This window comes from Oryx dammah, unplaced genomic scaffold (assembly GCF_014754425.2).
Source record: "Oryx dammah isolate SB20612 unplaced genomic scaffold, SCBI_Odam_1.1 HiC_scaffold_11113, whole genome shotgun sequence".
In the NCBI taxonomy this organism is placed as follows: domain Eukaryota; kingdom Metazoa; phylum Chordata; class Mammalia; order Artiodactyla; family Bovidae; genus Oryx; species Oryx dammah.
The window spans coordinates 1-22,628 of record NW_024080506.1 but is presented as its reverse complement, the minus strand read 5'-3'; the positions used below and the strand labels follow the sequence as shown (position 1 = coordinate 22,628).

The 22,628-nt window shown below is 41.5% G+C and overlaps 1 long non-coding RNA gene across 2 annotated transcripts; it reads left to right on the top strand.

Annotated features, from left to right (window-relative positions):
• Positions 1-1,212: 1,212 nt before the first annotated feature.
• Positions 1,213-20,774, top strand: LOC120860585. Of its 2 annotated transcripts, XR_005720366.1 has the most exons (5): positions 1,213-1,270; positions 8,297-8,368; positions 13,504-13,586; positions 18,795-18,921; positions 19,547-20,774. It is a non-coding gene; the product is annotated as an uncharacterized LOC120860585 (long non-coding RNA). The 2 variants fall into 2 exon arrangements; XR_005720365.1 differs by lacking the exon at positions 19,547-20,774 and having other exon boundaries at positions 18,795-19,159.
• The last annotated feature ends 1,854 nt before the right edge of the window (positions 20,775-22,628 follow it).

Genomic DNA, 22,628 nt, shown 5'->3' with positions numbered 1-22,628 from the left:
GTTTTGGCCGGGTTTGAGTCCAGGCCTCTTGGGTTAGAGTCCCGAGTTGTGTTTTCACCCGGTTGGAGTTCCGCCACAAGGGTTCAAGTCTCAATCTGAGGTGGCCGGTTTTATGGTGCTGGCAGAGAAAGGTAAGGAGCAGAGGAGGAAAGGGCTGGAAGGAAGCATAGCCACATGGCCTGCCAGAGAGTGGGGAGGAAGGGAGAGTCACAGCGAGAGAAGGGGAGTAATCTGGAGCGCAGAGAGGGAGCCGAAATGGGGGAAGAGAGAGGCAGACATAGGTATGGATTTTTGAAAGACTCAGGAAGGTTGGAGAGAGAGCATTTCGAGGGGAAACGAATTGCAGCAGCCTGGGGCAGGACACGTGTGAGGGAGGAAATAGGAGAGGAATAGCAGGAGAGCAGAGGGGGAGAAAGAGACACCGAGACCCAGATGAAATAGGGAGCGAGGTGAACAGAGGGGTAAGCTCGATCCAGGTGTGGCCAGTTGTTTGGATACAGATGATTTTTTTAGTTATACAGAGGAGGATGAGAATTTCAAAACTCCTGTCTATAAGGCTTATGTCTTTTTTTATTACTTGTGACAGAAGATGACTTTCATTTGCAAACCCTGTTGAGCCTGGGCAGTGGCTTGATTCGCTGCGTTGTGAGTGACCCCCTTCCCTTGTCCTATCATAAGGTAGAGGTCAGGGAAGAAGAGACCTGGGGCAAGAAATGACTGACTCTAGAGTGTCACTCTGTGGTCACATTTTTTTGTTTTTTTTGATGAATTTTTGGGGCTGTATTGTGCCATGGGCTCAGGAGTTGTGGCTCCCAGGTTCTAAAGCACAGGCTCAGTAGTTGTGCACAGGCTTAGTTGCTTGTACTTGTGGGATCTTCCTGAACCAGGGTTAGAACCCATGTCCCCTGCATTGTCAGGCAGATTCTTATCCACTGTATCATTGGGTAGCATTTTTAAAGAAACACGTTTTTTTAAAAACGGATTCACATTTTCTGTTTTCTTTATGTATGGTGCTTTTTGTAGCTTGGAATAGGTCTAATTCATTCAGTTTCTGTACTCATTTTTAACTTCAGAAATAAGCTTTTTTAGTTTCCAGTATTTTACTCTTATCATCCTTTTCTAAATATGATTATTCTCCACATATTTTTAAACTTTGACACCAGATTTTTAGATTAGAAATATTTCTTTTTTTTTTTTCAAATTTTTTTCAGATTCATTCCTTACCTGAGTGCTTTCTTCACTTCATCTCATACATTTGAAATTTTCTTTGGTAAATAGTAAATCATCTTAGAATATTTTGTGCCATACTTAGCAAACAGGTCACCTCGCTTATCAGTTCTAATGAGGAAGATGAACCTAGAGTCTATTATACAGAGTGAAATAAGTCAGAAAGACAAATACTGTATATTAATGCATGTATATGGAATTTAGAAAGATGGTACCAGTGATCCTACATGCAGGGCAACAAAGGCAGATACAGATGTAAAGAACAGACTTTTGGACTCAGTGGGAGAAGGTGAGGGTGGGATGATTTGAGAGAATAGCACTGAAACATGTATATTACCATATGTAAAATAGAATGATCAGTGCAAGTTCAGTGCACGAAGCAGGCCACCCAAAGCCAGTGCTCTGGAACAACCCAGAGAGATCTGGTGAGGAGGGAGGTGGAAGAGGGTTAAGAATGGAGGGTCTGCTTCTGCTGCTAAGTCGTGTCAGTCGTGTCCGACTCTGTGCGACCCCATAGACAGCAACCCAGCAGGCTCCTCTGTCCCTAGGATTCTCCAGGCAAGAATACTGGCATGGGTTGCCATTTCCTTCTCCAGTGCATGAAAATGAAATGTGAAAGTGAAGTCTCTCAGTCGTGTCTGACTCTTAGACTCTTAGTGACCCCATGGACTGCAGCCTACCAGGCTCCACCATCCATGGGATTTTCCAGGCAAGAGTACTGGAGTGGGGTGCCGTTTCCTTCTCCAATACGTGAAGGTGAAGTTGCTCAGTCCAGTCCGACTCTTAGACTCTTAGTGACCCCATGGACTGCAGCCTACCAGGCTCCACCATCCGTGGGATTTTCCAGGCAAGAATACTGGGGTGGGTTGCCATTTCCTTCTCCAGTGCATGAAAGTGAAAGTGAAGTTGCTCAGTCCAGTCCGACTCTTAGACTCTTAGCAACCCCATGGACTGCAGGCTACCAGGCTCCACCATCCATGCAAGAGTACTTGCATGGCAAGTACTCTTTCCAGGCAAGAGTACTGGAGTGGGGTGACATTATAGTCACTAGCAGTGTGTTAATGAAGAAAAGGAAGGTTTTAAAACTCAGAATGGCACCAGGCCCCTCATCCATAAAATGCATTTTGGGATAATCTTGGCACCAGATGATTCATCCCAGGCCAAAAATGATTAATTTGAATCTTGTAGAAGGCAGATTACCATGCAAATAGTTTTGTTTACATAGATTAGGGGACAGTATCTGAGTATAACATACTGGTTTGTGAAGTAGGTTCTTAGCCATTAGGCGGAACCGACTTGAAGACAGAGTCTGGGGTAAGTGCATAGTCCATTCACATAGCTTAAGACAAACATTTCCATAAGAAAAATGGATTGGTTTTTCGACCTTTCCCGAATTCTTCAGGTTGGAGGTGGCTCATTAGTTCTGTATTCCTTATCAGGATCTCCTGTTATAAAACAACTCATGCAAATGGTTACTATGTTGCCTGGCCAGGTTGGGCGGTTTGAATCAGTGTGCTTCCCAACTAACACAGCCATTTGTAACTTAAAAGCTTTCATGCAACTAGAAACAAATCCAGTTACACAGTTACAGATGCAGGGAGCAAAAGGCAAAAAACAATCAGAATGATTGTAAGATAGTTTTCCACCATGGGGCACTTGTTAACATCTCCCCAAATAAGGCAATTGAGGCTTCAGGAATATCCATAGCCTCAATCATCTTGTTCATGTGTTTAGTCAAATGAATAACATTAGTGCTTATATCAGGTTTATATGTACAGCATTGGGTATGAATAATGGCACAACTTCCTGCTTGCACAGCTGTCAGAATATCTAAAGCCAATCTGTTTTGTAAAACCACCTTTCTAATTTGTGCTTGTTCAGCATTAAGAGCTGAAATAGCTTTTTGAGAATCCTGTAATGCCTGTTGAGTAAAATTTGTCAAAGATCCACTCGTAGCATAACATCTGTAGTTCCCAAAGAGGGAACAAAGACTGCAGCCAAATAATGATACCAGTGAAATACGGACCTTGCCCACCGAGTTTTAAGGTGGGGTAAATTAGCAGGCTTTTCTGGAAGCTCTGAAAATATAAAGCCGTGAGTAAAGGCTAGACGCAGGGTACATCTCCCTATCCAACCAAGGGGAAGCCATGCCCATAGGTAAGAGCCACATATCCAATAGGTCCTGTTTGGAGCAAGCCAGCTGACTGAGATATCCAGTCCCAATTAGTGCCTGGCCAGACAAAGGCAGGACCTGAATTGGGGTTGGAAAACACGGGAATGATTACCTTGCATACATCCTGAGGCAGAAATCCCAATTGTTTCCAATCATTGTAATAAAGTTGTTGGCTGACTTTTGGGGATGGCTGTTTGTTCCCAGCATATAGGGGTAGTAGATACTAGACATCCTTTTTCAGCAGTTAGCCATATAACCTCATCCCATATTTGATAAACGTCAGGTAAAAAACCATTAGATCCAGACCTATTTGCCTTATGTGTAGCGAAATAGTCATTAAACCAAGACAATGTATAATCAAAATTAAAAGTCACCTTATGTCCATAGTTAAAGTACAAAGTGTTGCATCAGTCCATTTTAGGGTTGGTAGATGTCATCAGATGAAGAAGGGGCATCACATATGATTGTTGTCGAAGGTATTGGGAGGCTTGGAGAAAGTCTTTTTCTTGAAGTGGAGATGTCCACCACAGGAAGCCTTTCATGATGAAGAGGGGAGTGCTCCGCAGATCCAGCAGTTAGACCAATTTTGGAATGCAGCGTAGGAGTGAGCCCAGGACAGGAAGGCATTGTCTTGAGGATCAAAGGGCACACTCAGGAGTTTTGGAGTCAGCAGAAGTAGGCTCACATAGATTATCAAGTGCATCTGAAAAGTACGAAGTCAGAGCATAGAAAGTAAAGACGTAAAGTGAAGTCAGTTAGTTCTGGTCAGGGTGCCACCTCTTAACTCAAGTGTGATGTATCCATGAATCAATTGCTGGCACTTTGATAGCTGTGGAAGAAGAAAGAATAACCTGGTAAGGGCCTTCCCAGAGGGGCTCGAGGGATGGGCCCCCAGATCCCAATGTTTTTATGAGGACCTCGGTTCCTGGCTCAAATAAAGGCTTGCTTGACTCAGAGGCTGGGTCAGGAGCCGTCTCCCAGAGTTCTGTTAATGCCTGTTGAAAAGCTGAGAGCTGAGTTACATAACTAGTTAATTCCAAGGCTTCAGGGTCTATAACGATGTCTGTGCATAAGAAAGGCCTTCCATAACTACATTCAAAGGGGGACAGTCCCTCCTTTTTGGGGGCAGTTCAAGCCCTCATTAAAGCTATGGGTAGGACTTTAATCCGATTGTCCTGCGTCTCTTGAGTTAATTTGCGCAGATGTCTTTTCATAATGTCATTAGATTTTTCAACCTTTCCTGAAGATTGGGGCCTCCAGGAACAGTGTAAGTGATACTCTTATTTCTAGAGCTTTAGATACCCCCTGAGTTACAGCAGCTTTAAATGCGGAGCCATTGTCACTCTGAAGGCTCCGTGGCAGCCCAAACCTGGGGATGATTTCATGGATTAAAATCTTTATACCCTCCTTAGCCTGCTTAATATGACAGGGAAATGCCTCAATCCACCCAGTAAAAGTATCTACCCAAACTTGTATGCAAGAATATCAATTAGCTTTTGGCATATGAGTAAAATCAATTTCCCAGCCCTCTCCAAGATACTTTCCACTTCGTTGTAATCCAGATATTGCTAGCTTCTCAGTCTTTAGGTTATGTTTCTGACAAACCTCACACCTTTTGATAATTTTCTTTAAAGTTTTCATTACATTTTTACCTTCAAGCAAACGAGAAGCCATCTGATAAGTATGCTCTGCACCCAAATGAAAACTCTGGTGTAAACCCTTAAGAATTTTCCATTGAACATTTTCAGGAATTATTAATCGTCTATCCTCAGACTGTAACCATCCTTTATCTGTAATCTTTGCTCGTCTGTTCTCATATCTTTCTAATTCTTGCTCAGTATATTGTGGTTTTTCCTGTTCCACAGGATCTGTCCAGATCAAAGCCATCTACAGTGAAGGGGTTTCATGAAGTGCCAGCTTTTCTGGCTTGAGAGTCAGCCAGCTGACTACCTTCAGCTGCTTTACTCCCATCCCTGCTGTGCCCTTTGCAATGCAAAAGAGCTACTTCTTTAGGACAATATATAGCAGTTAAACGGAGAAGGCAATGGCACCCCACTCCAGTACTCTTGCCTGGAAAATCCCATGTATGGAGGAGCCTGGTAGGCTGCAGTCCATGGGTCTCTAAGACTCGGACAGGACTGAGCGACTTCACTTTCGCTTTTCACTTTCATTCGTTGGAGAGGGAAATGGCAACCCACTCCAGTGTCTTGCCTGGAGAATACAGGGACAGTGGAGCCTGGTGCGCTGCCATCTATGGGGTCGCACAGAGTCAGACACAACTGAGGCAACTTAGCAGCAGCAGCAGCTTAGCAGTTAAAAGTCTCTAAATCTCTTTGAAATGCTTAATATGTTCTCCTATTGCTGTTTTAAAATGTCTTTCTTTCCATATTGCAGCATGAGCATGTAAAGTCAAATAAGCATACTTAGAATCCATGTAGATATTTACTCGCTGCCCTTTGCTTAACTCTAGAGCTCGGGTCAGAGCCACAAGCTCCGCTAACTGAGCACTGGTTCCCTGGGGGAGAGATTTTGTTTCTGAAACCTGTTCAGCAGTCACCACGGCATAACCTGCTTTACGCTTTCCATCGCGAACGAAAGAACTGCCATCTGTAAATACTTCCATGTCAGGATTGTCTAATGGGGTATCCATTAGATCCTCCCAAGCTGCATAGTTTAAAGTTAGGAATTGGGAACAATCGTGATCAGGTGTTTCATTTTCCTTCTCAGGAAGGAAAGTGGCAGCATTTAAATGTCCACAGACTTTAAGGTTAGTTACTGGTCCTTCTAACAACAATTACTGATACTTAAGAAGCCTACTGTCTGTCATCCAAATATTAACCTTAGAATTTAAGATTCCACTCACATCATGAGAAGTCAGGACAATAAAATTTTGTCGATTAATTATTTTTAAAGCTTCAGGTGCTAATAAAGCTGCTGCCCCAATTACTCTTAGGCAGTGGGGCCACCCACGTGAAATTACATCTGATTATCTGCTTAGATAAGTAATAGGTTGCTGGTGAGGCCCTCAGGCTTGTGTCAAAATTCCCAAGGCCACACCTTTTCTTTCAGTGACAAACAAATTAATTCCTGACCCTTTGGGCAAGCTCAAAGCGGGAGCTTGCAGGAGGGCAGTCTGAAGAACCTTAAAAGCCTTTTGAGTATCTGGAGACCAAAGCAGTTTGTCTGTTTGGGCCTGCTGAATTTCAGCTATAAGTTTATATAAAGGCCGGGCAAGTTCCCCATAACCCAGAATCCAAATATGACAGTAGTCTGTGATTCCCAGAAATCTTCTCAATTGTCTTAAAGTCATAGGTAGGGGATGATTTAGTATGGGTTTAATTTTCTCAGGGCCTATGGCCCTAGTCCCTTCTGATATGATTAGGCCCAGATATCTAACAGATTGTTGACAAAGCTGACCCTTTTCTCTTGATGCCTTATAACTGCAGCCTGCCAGAAAGTTTAAGAAATCTGAGGTTCCAGAACAAGCTTCCTCTATCTCAGCACAGAGGAAAATATCATCTATATATGGTAACACAACCACTTCGGAGCTATTAAAGTTTTGTAGATCCCGTGACAAACTTTGTCCAAATAAGTGAGGACTGTCACTAAATCCCTGGGGCAAAACTGTCCAGGTTAACTGAGAAGCTGGCTGCATAGGATCTTCAAAGGCAAATAGAAATTGACTTTCCTCCACCAAAGGCACAGAATAGAAACTATCTTTCAAATCAATTACTGAGAAATATTTGGCTCGTTCAGGAATTTCAGACAATAGAGTATAAGGATTAGGCAGCATGAGGTGTAAAGGAACTACAGCCTCATTTATTATTTGCAAATCTTGAACTAGTCTCCATTTACCATTTGATTTCTTTATACCCAAAATAGGAGAGTTACATGGACTGTTTTAGGGAACTCATAGTCCCTGCTCCTTTAAATTTTTGATGATGTGTTTTAATCCTTCCTTAACCTCAGGTTTCAGCGGATAGTGCTTCTTATGTGGAAATAAGTGGGTCTTTGAGCTTGACAACTACAGGAGTAGCATTTTGTGCTCGACCCACAGATATTCCATCAGCCCATACTCTAGGATTACATTTTTTTCAACTAAATGGAGAGAAAGGGAGGGCTCCATATTTATGAAAACAGAGGCATGGCCCTTGTTCAGTATATTCCTCCCCAAAAGGGGTGAGGGAGACTCTGGCACAGTCAGAAACTCGTGTGAAAATAGCCCAGAATCTCAGTTACAACATACAGAATAACTGAAATAATACCCTTTGGCTCGTCCAGACAGTCCTATTGTGGAAGCGGATTGGGAAGGATGTGGGCCACGGGCTTCAGTAAGCACAGAGGAAGTTGCCCAGTATCTAAAAGGAAATTGGTGGATTGGCCCCCCACAGAATGAACCTAGAGAACATTATGCCAAGTTAAATAAGCCTGACAAAGGAGGACAGACCCTATGTGGAAACTAGAACTGTCAAACTCATAGAGCCATCAAGTAATAAGGCTGTTACCAGGAGGTGGGTGGAGGGGGAAATGGGGCACTGGTAGTGAAAGAGTAGAGATCTTCCGTTGTAAAATAAGTAAGTTCTGGGGATCTGAGGTACTGCATGCTGCCGGTAGTGTTTCTATATCCTTGAAATTCGCCCAGAGGGAAGTAATACCGTGTAGTCATAGGTGGACGTGGAACTTCCTCGACTATAATAATAATTCAGTGTATGAGTCTATCACATGATCACTTTGTACACAGTACATTTATACCAGTTTTGTTAGTTACACCTTAGTAAGGCTGGGAAAGAAAAGGAGAGTTGGGGGGGTGGTGATGATTTTCTCTTCTGAATGCTGCTCAGTCCAGGCTTCACGTTTCATTGATGATGCATTTTGCATACACGTGCTGGAGTCCAGCTCCAGCAGCCAGGGAATCAGCCTGAAGAGATGAGCGGTGTTGGCAGAGAATGATGCAGCCTCTGACTCAAGGTATGGGACTGCATGTTTATTTCAAGCTTCAGGTTCTGTTTTATACTTTGAGAAAAGCATTAGGTCAGAGGTTTCGCATTTTCAGTTTCCCCTCACCCAGATTTATTGTCTCCATAAAACGTTGCTCTTCAAACAGAGTTTCTGCTTCAGTGATTCTCTCAGAATCCTGGTTACTTTAACTTGTGATTACATTGTAACTCATGCTTATGTCTGGACTGCAAACCAGATTCCTCAGTTTATTTCTTATCATTCTAAATCCTGTTTGCCCTTAGCATCCTAAACTCACTATTGCCTAAAAAGTCTTCTAGCTATTAAATTCTCTGAAATACCTAATCTGTATAAGCTATAGTAAAACATGGTAGCACTACCACATTCCTTAAATTTTTAGCTTCTAACTATTCTTCAGTTCAGTTCAGTTGCTCAGTCGTGTCCAACTCTTTGCCGCCCCACGAATTGGAGCATGCCAAGTTTCCTTGTCCATCACCAACTCCCGGAGTTCACTCAGACTCATGTCCATCGAGTTGGTGATGCCATCCAGCCATCTCATCCTCTGTCGTCCCCTTCTTCTCCTGCCTCCAATCCCTCCCAGCATCAGAGACTTTTCCAATGAGTTAACTCTTCACATCAGGTGGCCAAAGTACTAGAGTTTCAGCTTTAGCATCATTCCTTCCAAAGAAATCCCAGGGCTGATCTCCTTCAGAATGGACTGGTTGGATCTCCTTGCAGTCCAAGGGACTCTCAAGAGTCTTCTCCAACACCACAGTCCAAAAGCATCAATTCTTCAGCGCTCAGCCTTCTTCACAGTCCAGCCCTCACATCCATACAACACTACTGGAAAAACCGTAGCCTTGACTAGATGGACCTTAGTCAGCGAAGTAATGCCTCTGCTTTTCAATATGCTATCTACGTTGGTCATAACTGTCCTTTCAAAGAGTAAGTGTCTTTTAATTTCATGGCTGCAATCACCATCTGCAGTGATTTGGGAGCCCCCCAAAATAAAGTCTGACACTGTTTCCACTGTTTCCCCATCTGTTTGCCATGAAGTGATGGGGCCGGATGCCATGATCTTCGTTTTCTGAATGTTGAGCTTTAAGCCAACTGTTTCATTCTCCTCTTTTACTTTCATCAAGAGACTTTTTAGTTCCTCTTTCCTTTCTGCCATAAGGCTGGTGTCAACTGCATATCTGAGGTTGTTTATATTTTCCCAGCAATCTTGATTCCAGCTTGTGTTTCTTCCAGTCCAGCGTTTCTCATGATGTACTCTGCATAGAAGTTAAATAAGCAGGGTGACAATATGCAGCCTTGACGTACTCCTTTTCCTATTTGGAACCAGTCTGTTGTTCCATGTCCAGTTCTAACTTTTGCTTCCTGACCTGCATACAGGTTTCTCAAGCAGCAGGTCAGGTGGTCTGGTATTCCCGTCTCTCTCAGAATTTTCCACAGTTTATTGTGATCCACACAGTTAAAGGCTTTGGCATAGTCAATGAAGCAGAAATAAACGTTTTTCTGGAACTCTCTTGCTTTTACCATGATCCAGAGAATGTTGGCAATTTGATCTCTGGTTCCTCTGCCTTTTCTAAAACCAGCTTGAACATCAGGAAGTTCATGGTTCACATATTGCTGAAGCCTGGTTTGGAGAATTTTGAACATTACTTTACTAGCATGTGAGATGTTTGCAATTGTGCAGTAGTTTGAGCATTCTTTGGCATTGCCTTTCTTTGGGATTGGAATGAAAACTGACCTTTTGCAGTCCTGTGGCCACTGCTGAGTTTTCCAGATTTGCTGGCATATTGAGTGCAGCACTTTCACAGTATCATCTTTCAGGATTTGAAACAGCTCAACTGGAATTCCATCACCTCCACTAGCTTTGTTCGTAGTGGTGCTTTCTAAGGCCCACTTGACTTCACATTCCAGGATGTCTGGCTGTCGGTAAGTGATCACACCATCGTGATTATCTGGGTTGTGAAGCTCTTTTTTGTACAGTTCTTCCGTTTATTCTTGCCACCTCTTCTTAATATCTTCTGCTTCTGTTAGGTCCATACCATTTCTGTCCTTTATTGAGCCCATCTTTGCATGAAATATTCCCTTGGTATCTCTACATTTCTTGAAGAGATCTGTAGTCTTTCCCATTCTGTTGTTTTCCTCTATTTCTTTGCCTTGATCGCTAAAGAAGGCTTTCTTATCGCTTCTTGCTATTCTTTGGAACTCTGCATTCAGATGCTTATATCTTTCCTTGTCTCCTTTGCTTTTCACTGCTCTTCTTTTCACAGCTATTTGTAAGGCTTCCCCAGACAGCCATTTTGGTTTTTTGCATTTCTTTTTCATGGGGATGGTCTTGATCCCTGTCTCCTGTACAAGGTCACGAACCTTTTTCCATAGCCATCAGGCATAGTTCATCCTATCTATCAGATCTCGGCCCTTAAATCTATTTCTCACTTCCACTGTATAATCATAAGGGATTTGATTTAGGTCATACCTGAATGGTCTAGCGGTTTTCCCTACTTTCTTCAGTTTGAATCTGAATTTGGTAATGAGTTCACGATCTGAGCCACAGTCAGCTCCTGGTCTTGTTTTTGTCGACTGTATAGAGCTTCTCCATCTTTGGCTGCAAAGAATATAATCAGTCTGATTTTGGTGTTGACCATCTGGTGATATCGATGTGTAGAGTCTTTTGTGTTGTTGGAAGAGGGTGTTTGCTATGACCAGTGCATTATCTTTGCAAAACTCTACAATTCTTTGCCCTGCTTCATTCCACATTCCAACGCCAAAGTTGCCTGTTACTCCAGGTGTTTCTGACTTCCTACTTTTGCATTCCAGTTCTCTATATGGAAAGGACATCTTTTTTGGGCGTTAGTTCTCAAAGGTCTTGTAGGTCTTCATAGAACCGTTCAGCTTCAGCTTCTTCAGTGTTACTGGTTGGGGCATAGACTTGGATTACTGTGATATTGAATGGTTTCCCTTGGAAACGAACAGAGATCATTCTGACGTTTTTGAGATTGCATCCAAATACTACATTTCGTACTCTCTTGTTGACCATGATGGCCACTCCATTTCTTAATTATTCCTAAACCCTAAGTTCAGCAAACTTCCTTTGCCATAAACATTTCCCTTACAAATAGGTCTCAGATGACAATCCTTCCCATGGCCTCAAGCTGTGGCCTATGTGCTCAGCCTGGAACGCTTTTTGTAAAGATCCTTGAACAAATGTCAATGGTTAACTTTATGGATTATTCTCTGGGCACAACTGCAGAAGGCTTTGTGCCTTCTCATGCTCCTCACAAAGACAATAAGCACCTTAACATTCTTTTCAGTCAACTTAACTAAGGAAAGCAGAAACAAGTGAGAATCACAAGACCTAACTCCTTCATCCCGGGTCCTTGCCTGCGGGACAAGGAGAGGGGGTTCCGGCCGTGCCTCCATTTTCTCAGTAATGCCTAACGCGGCTCCCAACACACGTGTTTTGTATCCTCTGACCAGAGATTCCCCTTCAGGTAGTTTGTGTTGTTCCACAGCTCAAGAATGTTTAAGATGGCCCAGTTGATTTCAGTCTGGATCCCTCACTGAGGATCAGGACTCTTGAGTCCTCCCAGTCCTGAGGGCTGAGATCTGGATTGAGGAGGTGGTGCTCTGTACTGAGTCGGGATGGATCAGGGCCTGCTGTGTGACCTGAAGGCGATTGCCTGGTCAGTGGAGGTGCCTCCTGCTTCTGTGTACATGAGGCCTCATCAGGAGGGGAGTGTGATCTGAGGGAAAGTGTGGGAAAGTCCCATGTTGGTCTCTCTGCGGAAGTTGACTGTCCTGAGTCCCTCCTGAGACAGTGGCCACAGGGGACTGTCTGTTCCTCTTTATGAGGGCTTCCCTGTGTGTGTGTGGTTGGGGCTCAGGAAGGGTGCTGGGGTCCAGCCCCGGTGGATCCAGGGTAATTCGAAGCGGGACTGAGTCGGCGATTGATTTAGAGAGTGATAAGGAAAGAATGTTGTAGATAAGAAAATAGAGGAAAGAAAGAGGCTGATATTCCTTGGTTTACATAGTAAGCCAATAAAATCCCAGACAGGGAGTTTGCCCTGTTCACGGAAGCCACAGGTGCCCTCCCGGTCTCCCGAGGGAGTGAAGACACAGAACATCTTCCCGTTCATGTCTTAGAAGTCCGGGCATTAATTGAACGCAGGGAGCCTCTATGCTCCAAGGGATCAGCCAGAAAAAAAAGAGTAAGTGAGAGTTAAAAAAGACACAGGGTGACCAAGCTTCTTCTAGCGAGGCCTGTTACTTTTATTTTCAAAAGGGACTTTTATACCTTTCCCACAAATGATGTTGTGTACATTATCTTCTGGCCTTGGAGGCCTGTGAACATTTTATGACCCTCTTTTGATAAAGGCTGTTCAACCAGAAAACTTATTTTCCCTTGAAATGTTTTTTCTTTAGATTTCTTATGTACATCAGCCTCAGAAAATGTTAAACAGAGTTACATTTCTCACGGAGCAAAAGTGCAGTGAGTTACAAGAAAGAACCAATTAGCTCAGAAGTCTGATGTGGTTAATTTCAAGGCTACACTTGTTTTTCTTAGATTCTAACTATGTTAACTAATGCACTCCCAGTTGCACAGTGGATAAGAGATATGGGAATTTAGCAACAAGCATTGGCCCAATAATGAGATCCTACACCAGGACTACTCTAAGAACTTTTAACTCTTTAAAAGGCTCTATGTTTTAGGCTTCCTGTGCCTCTCATAGCTGGGAGGTTGTGAACAATCATATGCATAGCTGTAAGAGTCTGGATAAACCTGCCAAGCAAGCTAGAATGCTAACAGAGGGGGTTTGATTTGAAATATTCCTCTCATGTCCAGGAGACTTATTAGCTAGAGCCCTAAGTTGATTTTTACAGAGAAAGGTGGTCGGGGATAGCCCTCTGTTAATGTCAGAAGAGTTGCTGAAAGGTATGAAATAGTAAAACAGACAGATTCTGGTTTTGGGATAGATGCTCGAGTAGGGGGTCCCCTCGAGGCCTGATCTCGCCTTTGCCCATCAGGTCTTTTCCTCATGACCTTTGCCATGGGCAGGATTCCCCACGCTGGCTCCAGGCAGAAGGGAATTGTTGACATTAAGCATTAAACAGCATGTTTTCAACTTTCATGATAGACCTCTGAAGACTCGTGTTGCCTGAGGAAGCGCTGACGTTAAGGAAGAGGAAAGAGAAGGAGTGAGGCATGGCTGTTTCTCAGGTAAGGTCATATTTAGTCTGTCCTTCCTGAAATGCCCTTCTCTGGACTTGCTAATCGTGTCTGACTCTGGAGTGTCCGGTGTGACTCCTGTACACGCACACTCACCCGGGGCCTTCCCTCAGGTCCTGTCGTCTCCACCTAGATCCCGTCTCCCCATGGCCCGGTGACTTGGCACTTGTGAGGAGGCTCCCCTGGGCACCGTCCTGGGCAGGGCTTCTCACCCATGGGTTGGAGATGGGGTCTCAGTGCTGTTGGCAGCAGGGATTGCTTAGGGTCTATCTGGATGAGCTGTCTGCTCTGTCAATCAGGGTAAGGAAACTGCACGTGAAAGTCAGGTGTTAGTATGCACAATAGCTGGTTAAATCTGGGAATCAGATCAGTTGAGCCTGTCCTTTCCCTTTTGTGTATCTTGACATCCTTGTGAATATACCTTACATATATATACACAAAGAATTATTTCTGAGTACTGTGTTCTGTTCAGTGGGCTTATTTGTCTGTTTTTATACCAGTACCACATCACCTTGATTACCATGAAATAGGTGTTGAAATAGAAAGACGTCCATCTTCCTTCTTCAAGAGTTTTGCTGTTTGCTCTTTGAATAGTTCTGTGACTTTCACCATATTTTATTCTGCTTCTACAAAGATTGTCATGGCAGTTTTGATAATGAGTTAATTGGATGATTGACCCTTTGTGTGGTTATTAAAGAATCTTTTTTGTTATTACGTTTCTCTTGTAATCTCTATGGTTTTTACTGATGAAACTTTGTCATGTGGGAAAGAAGATACATTTACTTCTTTTTCAATTTGGGGACCTTTGATTTCCTTTTCTCATCTAATTGCTCTAAGGGTTTCAGTGCTTTGTTGAAGTGTAGTGCAGAGTGTGCGTCCTTGAGGAAAAGCTTTCATTCTTTCCTCATTGCTCTGCTCTTTTCATAATGGCATTTATTATGTTGATGTTGGTATAATTTATTGTTTGTAGTTTGTTGAGGGTTCCATCTTGAAAGGTTGTCAAATTTTTGTCGAATGTTTTTTTCCATCGAGAAGATCCTGGTTTTTTTTCCCCTTTAATCTGTTAATGTAGTGTGTCATATTAATTGATTTTTGTATGTTGACTTCTCCTTGCCTTACATGAATAAAATCCACTTGGTTATGGGGTCAGATCTTTTTATTTATTTAAATTATTTTATTTGAAGGATAATTGCTTTACAGAAGTTGTTGTTTTCTGCCAAATATCACCATGAATCAGCCATAGGTATACGTATATCCCCTCCCTCCCATCTCCTTCCCTATCCCACCCCTGTAGGTTGTTAGAGAGCCCCTGTTTGAGTTCCCTGAGTCAGTCAGCAAATTTATATTGGCTCTCTACTTTATATATGGTAATTTAAGTTTCCATGTTACTCTCTCCATACATCTCACCCTCTCCTTCCTCCCCTTCCCCCTCCATCTGATCTCTGTGTCTGTTTCTCCAGATCTTTTTAATGTGTTGAAGTGGGTTTGCAAGTATTTTAATTTTGCATCAGCATTCATCAAGGGTATTGGTTTCTAGTTTTCCTTTCTGTGTCTTTGGGAGATCAACAAACTATTAGAATCATGCTTGCTTCATAGAATTAGCAGGATTAGTGGTAAGCTTTTGTAAATGTTTGGTAGAATTTGGTCCTGTATTTTTCTTAGAGGTTTCTGACTACTTTTTAAATCTCTCTGGTTATAATTGGCTTCCCTGATGGCTCAAATCATAAAAATCTGCCTGCATTGTGGGAGACCCAGGTTTTATCCCTGGGTCGGAAGCTTCCCTGGAGAAAGGAATGGCTCTCTAGTCCAGTATTCATGTCTGGAGAAATGCCATGGACAGAGGAACCTTGTGGGCTACAGTCCATGAGGTCACAAAGAGTCAGACACGACTCAGTGGCTAACACTTTCACTTTCAACACTTCTCAATTTTTTTATTTCTTAATAAGTAAAATAGTTTGTATGTTTCTAAGAATTTGCCAGTATCTCCTATATACTGTCACTTATAGGCATTATTGGTCATAGTACTTCCTTATCTTTAGAAACTTTCTTTGACATCGGTTGTAATCACTCCTGTTTCATATCTGTTTTTAGTTATTTGGATCTTTCTTTCTCTTGTCTTTAGTCTAGGTGGGGGTTTCCCTATACAGTTTTTTCAAAACATCAACGCTTCATTTGTTGATTTTTATATTTTTCTACTTTCTATTGTATCTCTGGTTTAATCTTTCTTACTTACATGTTTCCTTCTGCTAAACCTGAGTTTAGTTTGTTTTCCATTTTCTGCTTTCTAGAGGTGTAAAAATAGATTTCAGATTTAAGATCTTTTCTTATTTTACTGTAAGCATTTCACCTTTCAGACTTTGCTTTTAGTACAGTGGTCTCTGTGTGTTATAAGTTTTGTAATGTTGTCTTTTCATTTTGATCCATGTATTTTAAAATTTCCATGTGATTTTTTTCTTAGACCGATTTGTGGTGTAAGAGTGAGCTGTTTAATGTCCACATGTGAGGAAGTTTCATTTTTTCTTGTGTTTATTTCATTGTTGTTAGGGAAGATACTCTTATGGTATCAGTCTCTTAAAAAGGTTAATTTTGGCCTAACATGTGGTCTCTCATAGAGAATGGTTTCTGTGTCCTTGAGATACATGTGTTTTCTGCTTTTTTTGGGCCGTGTGATCTGTACATGCCTGTTCAATATTTGCTTCATTTTTCTGAGATATCTAATGTTAGATGTGTATATATTTTTACTTGTTACAGCTTTTTGGTAAATTGACTGTTTTATCATTACACAATATTTATCTCATTGCACTTTTTTTCTTCAGTTCATTTTGTCTGATATAACAGTCTCCCCTGCTCTCTTTAGGATGGACTGTCTTTTTCCATCCTTTCACTTTTCACCTTTTCATGTCCTTAGGTTTGTGAGTACTACCTGTTTCAACTCTCTGACAAACTCTGTGTCTCTTGCCCTGGTTTTTTCCTCCTGTTACTTCTTCTAGTGGCCCCTGCTCCTGTGCATCGTATGGTAGTGAAATACAGGCACCCTGGACAGCTCCTTTCATGCCACTGTAATTTCAGAGGGAATATATTGAATGTTTCCTTCCTATCATGATGTTTCTTCAGATAGTCTTGCTTAATAACTGTATTTTTTTCCATATTCTTTTTTGCCATGATTTTTAATTCTCCGAGAAGTTTTTTTACTTTGCTGTTGTGATAATTCTTTTTTGTCATAATCTAATGACTCTTCTAATTTGAAATCAGTTTTATTAATGGGAAAAAAAGCAAAGAAAGTCTTTGGCTTCTGTTAATGCCTTGCTATGTAAATTTAAATGGATAAAATTGTATCTTTGTATATGGTAATGTTATTATGAATTCAGTTCAAGTATTCTGTTTTTTAAAAATGTTTTTACCGGTTTTCTTTTGGTAGCCTATTATAGAATCCTGTTGACAAACTCAGCTGAGTACAAAGGATACATTTTTATCGTCTGAAGGATGCTGAAATACATGTGAATAAAAGGATAATATTGTCCAAAAAATCTATGAAAAGATGAATCCTCTCATTTCAGTTAATTTTTTATAGATATGTATGCATGCATGTGCAAGTCTGTGGTCTAGATAGAAGACATCATGATTTAAAAAGTACATATCACCTTTTTTTTTCAGTTGAAATTATGTTATCAGTATAATGTGTGGCCTTGAAATTTTCTAAACAATCCTTAGTGTTTTAAGTAGTAAATTACTAACAGTTGTGTTTCTGTATCCACATCTATAATGACCTTTCATGCCATTTCACATTGTTCACCTTGGACTTTTTTTTTTCATATTAATACAATATTTATTTGTTTTCCTTCTGTCAAACCCTGAGCCCACCACTTGCCCCAGGCTGCCTGGGGAGTTGCAGGAAAGGGAACATACTGGGCAGACACAGGAGAAAGAACTGTGGGAGGTGGAAACAGCTCCTTCATATTGTGAAGAAGGTGAGCTAGACCACCATCAGGCAAAAGAGCCCCATGGCCTTTAAGAGGGCCAAGCCCCATGGCTTAGAAGAGGTACTGTTTCAGAGAAGGGTTCCTGGCATAAGAGTGATGAAGCTCCCGAACAAAGTCCCACTTCCAGCCCTGGAGCCAGCCACCCCTGCTGTGGCAACTCCAGCTGCAGGGAACTTGGCTGCTGTGTCAGAGCCCTTTGAAATGGCACTGGTTTGGAAGCTTGGCTAGGAATAAGTGAGATGGTCCAGGGACCTGGGACTGCCAAGCTGCTGTGGCTCTCATGGGTCAGTGTCTCCAGTCCTTCACCACCACTGTGGACAGTGATCACTCAACAGGGGGGAGGTTCTCCCTATCAGGGAGAGGGTAGAGACTAATTTGGCACAGGTGTCCATTTTCAAGGGATGAAGACCCGAGGCCCAAGAGCTGCTCCCCCTGCAGAGAAGACAGAGGGGCAGGGAAGAGGCTCACCTTGGACTTCTTTCAAGTTTTCTTTAGGAGCCCTCTGTCAAAGGACTTGTAATGTTCTTGTATTAACTGTTAGATGCTTAAGCTTCAGTTGCTGAGCCCAAGGTTCTGAGTTCAGGTGCTTCATGTAACATTTCTTACCTTCTTGATCTGACTCAAGTTTCTCAGAGTGTCTGTGACACAGGTTTTCTTCTCTAAGGTGGGAACAGATGGTTCTTTAATGAGCTATTATATTGATGACAGGTTCTTGCCTGTAAAGTACTTATTTAATGTTCAGAGTAATAACAGTAATTTAGAGCAACAGGAAGCCTTCAGACACTTTTGGTCCTTGCTGCTGTTATCAACATCATACCTGAAAATTTTGACTTTTCCATTAAAAGTGCCGTGGACTTTGCCATCTCTGAAGACACCACTCATGCTGTACCTCATCTAGATAATGAATTGCTCTCATTGGGTAGAACATAATATCTGACACTTCTGTATAGCCAAAACAGTGTTGAGCTTTATTTTCATATATTTCATGGATTTTGAACAATGATGAAAAATCCATATTAATTGGAGGATCTCATAAGGCCATATGAAAAAGCATAAGAAATTAAAATTAGAGATCCATAATTTCTCCAGGTACCCCTGCATGGATCTGTTAGAACACATACTTCAACCAAGTCAATCCATACCCCTTACTACCCTTTCTCTTTCACATGAAAATGAGAGCTTTACATGGCCGTTTTGGTGACATGTTGTTTCATTTCAGGAACGACTGACCTCTGAGGATGTGGCCATCGAATTCACTCAGGAGGAGTGGGAATTCCTGGACCCTGCTCAGAGGGCCTTGTACAGGGATGTGATGCTGGAGACCTACAGAAACCTGCTGTCTGTGGGTGAGGATGACTTCCTTCCAGAGCTGCCCTTGGGTATCTGCATTTTCCCTGTGTGCCCCTTGGGAGGCCCTGATGTCTTCTATCTGAGAGTTCTGGTGACTGGGGCATGACACAGCTTCACAAGGTGAAACTGACCCTCTTCAGATGCTGTGTCTGTTTCATGTCATATCTGAGGTTGTCCCAGAGCTTAATTATCTACAAAGCTCACTAGCAAATGTTAAAAAAAAATACCAAAAAACCCGATTTCCTATTCTCTACCTTTTGACTTTTGGCTCAGGGTTTAAAAAAATCTGCAGCACTTTAGATTTCTTTCTTCTGATAATGCTGAATATCTACTTGTTTGTTTTTGCTTACTTGTTTACTTTTTTTTGGCTGCACCATTCTACATGTGGGATCTTAGTTCCCTGACTAAGGATCAAACCTGCACCCCCTGCATTGGAAATGCAGAGTCTTAACCACTGGATCACCAGGGGAGTCCCAGGATTTCTGTTTCTGATCTGAATATTATCTTCACATTGGAGCCTGAGAAAAAGCTCTGGACAGTGGGGAGTGATGTAAAAGTAGCCAAAAATACAACATATAAAGAAAAACGAGTGTCTCAAAAGGGCTGTTTTTTTCTGTTTAGGAGTGGGACAAGTTGGTGGATTGGATCCTCTGTGGCTGTTACTTAGGAGAATGTAAGAGTGGGTAGAGAGATCATCTTTTTGACCCTAGATCCTACGAGGGGAGCATATATGAATCTCGCAGGCTCTTGGCTTGCCATCTGTAGGTCGAGCACATGGTCCCATCTCAAGATGCTGTAATGTCTGACCTTCATGTTGTATTAGTTTTACTCTTGTGCTGCTCTACCCAGTCTGGGAATGTCGACTGTTCCTGATGTTCCATTCTCCTTACTTTGTATCATTTTACCTCTTCAATTTCTTTGAAATATATTCCTGAGGGTCTGAAATTTTATCTGGTTTCCTTGCTGTGATAATCCACCTATGTTTAATTGGCAGCCTCTGGTGAGTCTCTGTAGAGTGGATTTAGTAGGTAACAGAAAACTGTGATGGAGACACTATTCCTAATGTTATTTTCTTGCTCTGTACAAAGTCACCAGTTGAAGTCACCACTTGCAGCTATTCTTTAGAGTGGTCAGTTCTAGGATGATGAGAGAGAAAGTATCACAAGAGCCTGATATATCTTTCCAGGTTATTTTCTGGCTTTGGAGACTCTGTCAAGGGCCCCATGACAGTGTTGTTGATGTGTATCAAGGACCATATATTTTAGCCTCTGTAAATGGTATGGGAATTTATCCCAGGACAACTTTGTCCAAGTTCACGTCCTCATACCTATGAGGCTATTGGCTGCACTGTTGTTCTGTGCATTGTAGGTATTTTTTAATTTTATCATTGAGTTCAAATTTCTGTGTTACTCTTAGTGTTTCTGTTTTGTATTTGCAACGCGTTGGATGTTTGATTGGGGAATGGTCCCTATGGTGGAACTGGTGATCAGTCCCTCTTAAAATTCTTTATATATTCTTTGTACTCACTTACTATCAGATATATGATTTCCACATATTTTCTCTTCTACTGTTGATTGTCTTTTCAAACTCGCTGCACTTTAATGCAGAGTAGTTTATAATTTTGTTATAGTTCAATTTATTAATATCTGGTTTTATTTTATGGCCTGTGCTTTTGATGTTATATCTGATAAATCATTTGTGGGTCCAATTTCCAGAAACATTTCCTGCACGTTTACTTCGTGGAGTTTTATACATTTGGGACTTAGGTTTAGGTCTTTGAACCATTTTGAGTTCGTTTTTGTCTGTAGTGTAAGATAATGTTCCAAGTAAATTCTTTTGCTGGTGGGTATTCAGTTTTGTCAACACGTCTTGTTTCATAGACTGCTTCCCCCATTTAGTAGTTTTTACACCTTGTGAAACATCTTTTACGAACATCTCTGCATTTGTTTTAACCATTCTTTTTAAGTATGCTGCTGCCTCTGCTGCTAAGTCGAGTCAGTCGTGTCTGACTCTGTGCGACCCCACAGATGGCAGCCCACCAGGCTCCTCTGTCCCTGGGATTCTCCAGGCAAAAACACTGGCGTAGGTTGCCATTTCCTTCTCCACTTTTTAAGTATAGTTAATTTACAATTTTGTGTTTAAGGTATACAGCAGTTTACAAGATATTCAATATAGTTCCCTGAGCTATATCGTAGGTGCTTGTTGTTTATCTATTTTGTATATACATTAGTTTGTAAATATTCAGACTCCTAATTTATCTCTCCCTTTCCTGCCCCCATCACCATCCTGTACTATCCCCTTTGGTAACCATAAGTTTGTTTTTTATTCTGGTGAGTTTATTTTGTGAATAAGTTCATTTGTATCATTTATTTCAGTTCAACATATAATATCCTCTGATATTTGTCTTTCTCTGTCTGATTTCACTTAGAATAATCCCTAAGTCTGTCTATATTGCTGCAAAAGGCATTACTTCATTGTGTTTTATGCTGTGGAGGTGGCAATTCACTCCAGTGTTCTTGCCTGGAGAATTGCATGGACAGGAGTCTGGCAGCTGCAGGTCATGTGGTCTTAAAGAGTTGGAAATGGCTGAGCTACTTTCACTTCACAATATTCCCTTGTATATATGTACCACATATTCTTTATCCGTTTGTCTGCCAGTGAACATTTAGGTTGCTGCCATGTTTTGGCTGGTATAAATAGTGCTGCTAAAAACATTGGGGTGCATGTATCATTTTGAATTAGTTTTCTTCCTTTCTGGATATATGCCCAGGATTGGAATTGCTGCTTCATGTGATAGCTGTATTTTTAGTTCTTTATGGAACCTCCATGCTATTCTCCAAAGTGGCAGTACCAATTTATGTTCCTTCCAACAGTGTAGGAGGGTTCTCTTTTCTCCACACCCTCTCAAACATTTATTGTTTGTAGACTTTTTGATGGTGGTCATTCTGACCAGTGTGAGGTGATATATTTTTGTGGTTTTGATTTGCATTTCTCTCATAAGTAGAGACGTCAAACATCTTTTCAGGTGACTGTTGGCCATCTGTTAGTCTCCTTTGGAGAAGTATCTGTTTTGATCTTCTGCCCAGTTTTTGATTGGGTTGTTTGTTTGTTTTTTTTTGATATTACGCTGTATGAACTGTTTGTATATTTTGGAAATAAATCCTTTATGCGTAGCATCTTTTGCATATATAGTCTCCTAGTGCAAAAGTTGAATTTTTGTTCTTTTTTTGCTTTCCTTTGCTTTGCAAAAAGGTTTTAAATTGAATTAGGTCTCATTTATTTGATTTTGCTTTCATTACCATGACTCTAAGAGATAGGTTCAAAAAAATTTTGCTGACATTTAGTCAGTGTTTTGCATTTGTTTTCCACTATGAGTTTTATAGTATCTAGTCTTGCATTTAGATGTTTAACACATTTTGAGTTTATTTTTGTATGTGGTGTTAGAGAATGTTGTAATTTCATTCTTTTTCATGTAACTATCCATTTATCCCAGCATCACCTATTAAAGAGACTTCTTCATTCTATATTCTTTCCTCCTTTGTTATAGAATAATTGACTCTAAGTAAATTGGTTTATTTTTGGATTTTCTGTCCTGTTCTACTGATCTGTGTTTCTGTTTTATGCCATCATCATACCACTTCCCTGGTGGCTCAGAAGGTAAAGCCATCTGCCTCCAATGCAGGAGACCCAGGTTCAGTCCCTG